Source organism: Suricata suricatta, chromosome 1 (genome assembly GCF_006229205.1).
Source record: "Suricata suricatta isolate VVHF042 chromosome 1, meerkat_22Aug2017_6uvM2_HiC, whole genome shotgun sequence".
In the NCBI taxonomy this organism is placed as follows: Eukaryota; Metazoa; Chordata; class Mammalia; order Carnivora; family Herpestidae; genus Suricata; species Suricata suricatta.
Window position 1 is genome coordinate 39,846,926 of NC_043700.1, and position 6,045 is coordinate 39,852,970.

Below are 6,045 nucleotides of genomic sequence, written 5' to 3' on the forward strand. Positions count from 1 at the left end.
TTTAGTGCAACTATTAAAAGTGCCCTCTTTCACTCCTGGAAGTATCCTGGCTTGTTTTGTAAGTGATATGGTCGTTCAGCATTTTAGAGATATTCTCATAGAGTAGCAGATATAATTACTATTCCCTGAGCTCTCAGGTTAATTGGGGCTCCATGAACCCTACTTTGAGAATATTCTAAGACCCTTGGCCTTCTTCACCCTCTACCCCCAAAGGCTGTGCCCTTGGTCACTGTTTCCCCATCCTAATTTTGATTACCTGCTTTACCAATATACACAGGTAACACATGCCCATAAAGGACTGAAAACTGAAAACATCTGAATTTGCCACAAACTGACAAATGGGGTGGGAAGTATAAGGGAAGCAAGCCATTCTTACTCTCCTAGAGTGAGTTTCTGGGACTACAGTGGCCCCAGCAACTGTTTGAACAGTGTTTCCTGATAATTAATGTGCTCTTGGTATCCTTGCCTCATTGATCTCTCTCTCTCTCTCTCTCATTTTTTTTTTTTTGGACGCTACATATCCAGGAGTACTTTGGTACAATAAAACAGCCACAAGCACATTCTATCGATCTATAAAAGCCTCTTGTAACAGAGAGAGATTTTTTTGACCAGGTTCAGAGAAACCTCAGCAGAGAGAGTTATTTCATCCTGCCTAAGACACACCCAGGGATTTTACTCAAGGGGAGGAGCAGATGTCCCTCTTGATCTTTCATTTCTGGGCCTGTTTCAGAAGTTTCAGAAGATGATGTTCCTGGCAGGGGCTGTGTGAGTAGGTGGGTCGAATGGGGAGGGGAGGGCTGTGTTGGGAGCAGAAGTTACATGAAATTGGAAGGTGTTTCTTCCTGCCTGGATTTAAAGAAAAAAAAAAAAAGACAAAATGAACAAAAAGCAAGTAACAGCATGAATGAGTTAAGTCTGGAAAGAGGCAGTGAGCCTTGAACCCCTGGAGCCATCAGGCATCTGTGAAAGGCTGAGCAGTAACCCAGGAGAACAGAATGTTATTCAGCTGTGGTACTACATCAAAAAGAGGCTCTGAGTGGATTGCAGTTGAGCAAACATCTCTTGTATTTGAGTAACAAAGCCTTAGAAATAGCTTGAGGCCATGTTTTAGCTCTCTCAAAGCAGTAGCCAGGGCTTGGGAGCCTCTTTCAAGTATAATTCATCTCTTCAGGGAAGGGGTGGTGGCCAAGGGAGGCAGAGGGCCAAAGCCCAGGAGGTTTCTCCACCCTCTGTGGGCTTCAGAAGCACAAAGAGCCAGAATGCACAGTCAACAGAGTGCTCAATGGAAGACAGCCCAAGGCCCTCTGAAGCCACAAGTAGTAAAGTGCAGAAGAGAAAAGAAGTCTCTCCAGAGACAGGTGGGAAGGGTGTGTAGCCAGGGAGAGAAACCACATTTTGTCTGTAAGCTCTGTTGCAACCTAGCTTTCTCCAAAAGCAACATTTCGAAAGGAACAGAGTTGAGGTGGGGAAAATGTCAAGGTGACAGAACAGAAGTCACCAAAATCTGTTATAAGCTACATTCTAGGACCAATGAACTTATATGAAGAGCTGGGGACAGCTGTGAGACTGTCTTAAGGGGTGGGGTGCAATGTGTAGTGCAGCTTAGGCATTCTTGCTTGGCAAATTTAGAAGAATCATTCAACTTCTATGATTCCTCTGAGTCTCATCTGCTAACTGGGAACTGTAATCCCTGCTTTCCCTACCTGACAAGAACTGCTACAAAGGAGCTAAGAGAGCTGAACTGATGGGGGTGCTATTAATAAAATAGGAGTGATTAGGACCTTAGAATGCTAGTGTGGAGGGGGCCTTGTTGAGGGTTTGTTGATTTCTTGCCCCCAAGATACCCAGCTAGAGGCAGAACTGGGATTCCAAGCCAGATTTTCTTCCAAGGGGCTAAAGCTTATCCTCTTAATGTGGTCATGAGCTTCTTCACAGCAGGGCTGTGATCACAGGCTTGTATTTGGTTTTCATTTTCAGTTCAAATCTTTCAGAGCACACCAACCTCACTGCTCTGCACACAGTGGGGACTTGATGAAACCTTTTGGCTTTGGTCAGCATTAGGGCTCAGAGGGGCTAGCACAGTAGTTTCTTTGTATAGCAGTTTCTCACTTTGAAATTCAAAGAAGTAATCACAGCCAGCCCCTGCCCCCTGGTTTTGTTGGTAGAGAACCTCATCCATAACTGCCTGGTGACAGGCCACCTGCTTGCCTTCCCTCTGAAACAAAGGCTGTGTTGGGGTCCCTGGAGAGGACAAAAGGAATGCAGGGCAGCAGGCAGCTACTGCTGGTTTGTTAATGAGCAGCTCAGTTCTAATGGCTGGCTCTCCTGCCCACGGGGACACTTGGCTGGGGCTGCTGACCAGATTGGCTTGGAGAGGTAAGTGGACTTAACCTGCGGTAGACTGGCTGCAGTCGCTCATGCTCTTCTTCCTTCTGCAAACAAAACGGTAAGAATGTGAATCAAGAAAAGAGAAACATTTGAACGGACTCACAGTGGTGCTTTCCAGAGGTTTGAGCAGGGAAATGTGAGTTCATTTAATACCAGCAAGCAATTTATATTCTGTCACAGTCTACCCCTGAAAATGGGGGCTGCAATCTCCTAAATTAGAGGTCTGACTGGAAGCATGCCCACACTAGGAGACAGGCGTCTGGAAGGGGAGCGACTCCTTGCTGGGGGTTGAGGAGGAGGGGTTTCCAGTCCCTGTGAACCCCAGGCTGCCCTACTACCCAGGACTCCTGCAGTTTCTGCAGGGATAGAGGTTTCTTGTGCTTTTCTTGCTCCCCTCCTGAATGTGGCTAAAAACAGCAACATCCCAGGGTTCCTTCAGTGAGATGCACAGTGGATGGATGTATTAATAAAGTGTGGGTTGGAGGAGGGCCAGAGGGGCGGTCAGCTGTAGGCTGAGGCAGGTTCCTGTGCTCAGAATAGCACAGTGGGAGGAAGGTTGGTGCATGAATGTGCTTGGCCATGTGTGTGTATGTGCGGGTGCATGTGTGTGTGTGTGGTCCAACACAGGAAGGGCAAAGGGCCTCAAAAATAGCAGGGCAGTGGGGATTGTAGGGCGTCAGACCACAGTACCAGCAGAGCTGCAGGCTACCCAGGGCCTGGAGCGAATAGGTGTTTCCAGGTTGGAATAGCAGGGCTCTGACACAGCTGTCCAGGAAACATCTCTCTGGCATTCATAGACCTGTGGTTTCTGTGCTCAGGGATCACAGAATAAAATAACCAACAGACCAGTCACTCTATGCCACACTGACAGCAGCCCTGTGCTAGCCTCCCTCTCCTCCAGTTCGGACCTGGCAGTTTCTTCCTGCTGTTACTTCCCTACAGCTGTGATGAGGTTTCTGTACAGGCAGGATGGTGGAGTGTGACATCAGCCCCTTCCAGGGTTACTGCCCTACCTTAGGCATTTGCACCCTCCATCAGTTTGCTTCTCTGAGTTCTGAAGTTGATGTTCTCAGCCTCTCCACTAGCAAAGCTGGGAAAAGGGTGAAAGACATGGAATCTGGTCAGCTTGGAATCCAGCTCAGTCATTTTAGCCAACTTTCCTCAAACCCACAGCTCCCACATCTGTAAAGTGAGATAATGATAGTAATACAGTTATTATGATGATGAAATCAGATAATGCCCCGTCAGTGTTTTTTGTTGGGTCTTTGTAAGGACTAAATATGGCTACTGCATATGGAACATTCCAAAACACCAAAAGTGAATCAAGGTGGGGTCTGAACAAATGTTTGCTGCACCTTAATCCCAGGTCAGCCTTGGCCACCTCTAAGGAGCCTCCCTGCTCCTGGATCCTGAAGTCCCTCAGGACTCAGGCTTCTGCATCCTCTGCCTGATCTCTTCTCTCATTTGCCAGTGGGATTCCTGCCTCACAGGCCAGGCCCTGTTTCACATTGAAAACAGACTGAGGTGTCACATTAAAGACCTTGAGGGGGGAAAATCAGCTGTTTATCAAATTAGTGGAATTCTTGCAGCCTGGCTAACACAGGAGGAATCAGATGCTAATTAATGAACAGCCAACACAGCCCCACTGCTGATTTACAAAAATATGCATTGTCAAACTGTTAGGTAAACAAAAGCAGGATAAAGTGCTAGGGAGCCAGATTCATTATGCCTGAACTCCTAGTGAGCCTTTGCAATAGAGATTACAGCCTCTTCTATTTTTCCTTTTTGAAGACTTTTTTCCCCTACCACACCCTCCCCACCTCATTTTCTAGTTAGAATTCAGCTTTCTTGCCATTATCAGCTGCAAACCCAACACAAGGCAAACCAAGGCAGGGCTGGTTCTCACATGAACAAGAAGTGTCTTCTCTACCATCTGGGTCCCTGGGTTCTGCTTTAAAGAGAGAGGGAGAGAGATCCAGAGGGGGAGACTAATGTGAAATTGTCCCCAGCAACATGAAGATATAAGAAGCATAGGGTGTATCTATAAAACTCGCTTGATGGATGATTTTAATCCTTTCTAATTACAGCTAATTGGAGCTGTCAATCGTTTAAAACCCTGAAACTGATGCAGGGAGGCCAGGCGATTCAAACTTACCCAACTGTAGAGGATAATTAGATGTACTGAAGTTAATAAGCTTCGGGAGGGAAGCACTCACTTTTCCTACACATAAGGGAACCCTCAGAAGATAGAGAGGAGCTACTGCCAGCCTTTTTCTGGGAAGGAAGTGAGATCTGGCAGCTGGATGCTCCATACTCAAAGCCTGCTCCTCAGTCCCTGAGACTCTGTTGTGGCAGCACCACCAGAGTCTGTCAGTTTGTTTCAGCAAATATTTATCAAGTGTCTCCACTGCACTGGGCTCTGGGGAGGTGGAGAGACAAGGTTCTGGCCCTGGGGCAATTTACTTTTCACTGGGGAGACCAACAAAACCAAAGATCCAACTGAGGCTCAGGGGAGTCTAACAATTCCAAGAACTCACTTCTATAGTCCCTGGAGTCTCTCTTAGTTAATTTATTGGTTAGAGGGTATATTTGAATTGGCTCCAGCTTCTGGCCAGACTCTTCACTTCAGGAGGTTTTTTCTTATTTTTTCTGTCTCCTGGCTACGATAAGAAGTTTGGTAGTTCTGTGCCCACATACTTCCTTGGGCTGACTCATCTGGCATTTGTAAATAAGGACAATACTACCCTCCTTACCAAGTCCCAGTGGGGAAGGGCTAGAAGAGAAGTCTCTGCAGGGCTTCTGGAGGAGAAATCCTGGGTCCTTGAAAAGCTGGGCAGCTTCCCTTGGGCTAGTCGGCGGACTCAAGATTGCCCATGTGTCTTAAGCTCTCTTCTGTGGTTCCTTGTGCCTCCAGTTATCTACTAGCCTATCAAGTAGATAGTAGATATGCTGCTAGAATCTCCACTCCACTGGGGGACAGAGGGCAGTTTACCTCTGGTGAATGTGCACTCTACTAGGCAATTTACATCTATTGTTACTTTTCTTTCTCATAAAACCACATGAGTTCAGCACATCACTACCACTTTACAGAAGAGGAAACTGGGATTCAGAGAGGCCACATGACCTACCCAAGATACTATTGTACTTGTCTGAGTCAGGATTCACATCCAGCTTGGACTGAGTCCAAAGGCTACCATCTTACTTTGTTTAAGGTAAGACCCCTACCCTGAGAGCAGTAATAGTAATATAGTAACACTGATACCCAACTCTCATTGATTGAGATCTTACTGTTCTCCTAGTACCTTCACAGAAACCCTAGGGAGCTTTCTGCTCAGAGATATTCCTGGAGGAAGGGCCTGGATAGCCTCAGTGGAAATACAATGACTCTGAAACCCTGTTTCCACAGGTTGTGGCAATGATCACATGGTTCAACTGGCCAGCTAGGAAATCTGTGGACATGAGGCCAAACACCACTGGACAGAACTGTCCACACCCTGCATGTGGACCTATCTGGTCAGTGGTAAGTGGTGCACCACCAAGCATTATGGTGAAGTTCAGGCTAACAGAGGATTTTGCTTAGAAGGGTTAAAGGCAAATGGTACCTTAAGAAAATTAGCTGGGCTATGGGTATCATTGTGGCTTTCAGAAGTCATAATG

General features: G+C 46.7%; 1 long non-coding RNA gene across 1 annotated transcript; it reads right to left on the minus strand.

Annotated features, from left to right (window-relative positions):
- Window positions 1-1,041: 1,041 nt before the first annotated feature.
- LOC115293969 lies at window positions 1,042-5,291 on the minus strand. Its single transcript, XR_003909699.1, has 3 exons — window positions 5,142-5,291; window positions 3,402-3,570; window positions 1,042-2,432 (listed from the first exon to the last, which is right to left on the minus strand). It is a non-coding gene; the product is annotated as an uncharacterized LOC115293969 (long non-coding RNA).
- Window positions 5,292-6,045: the final 754 nt, after the last annotated feature.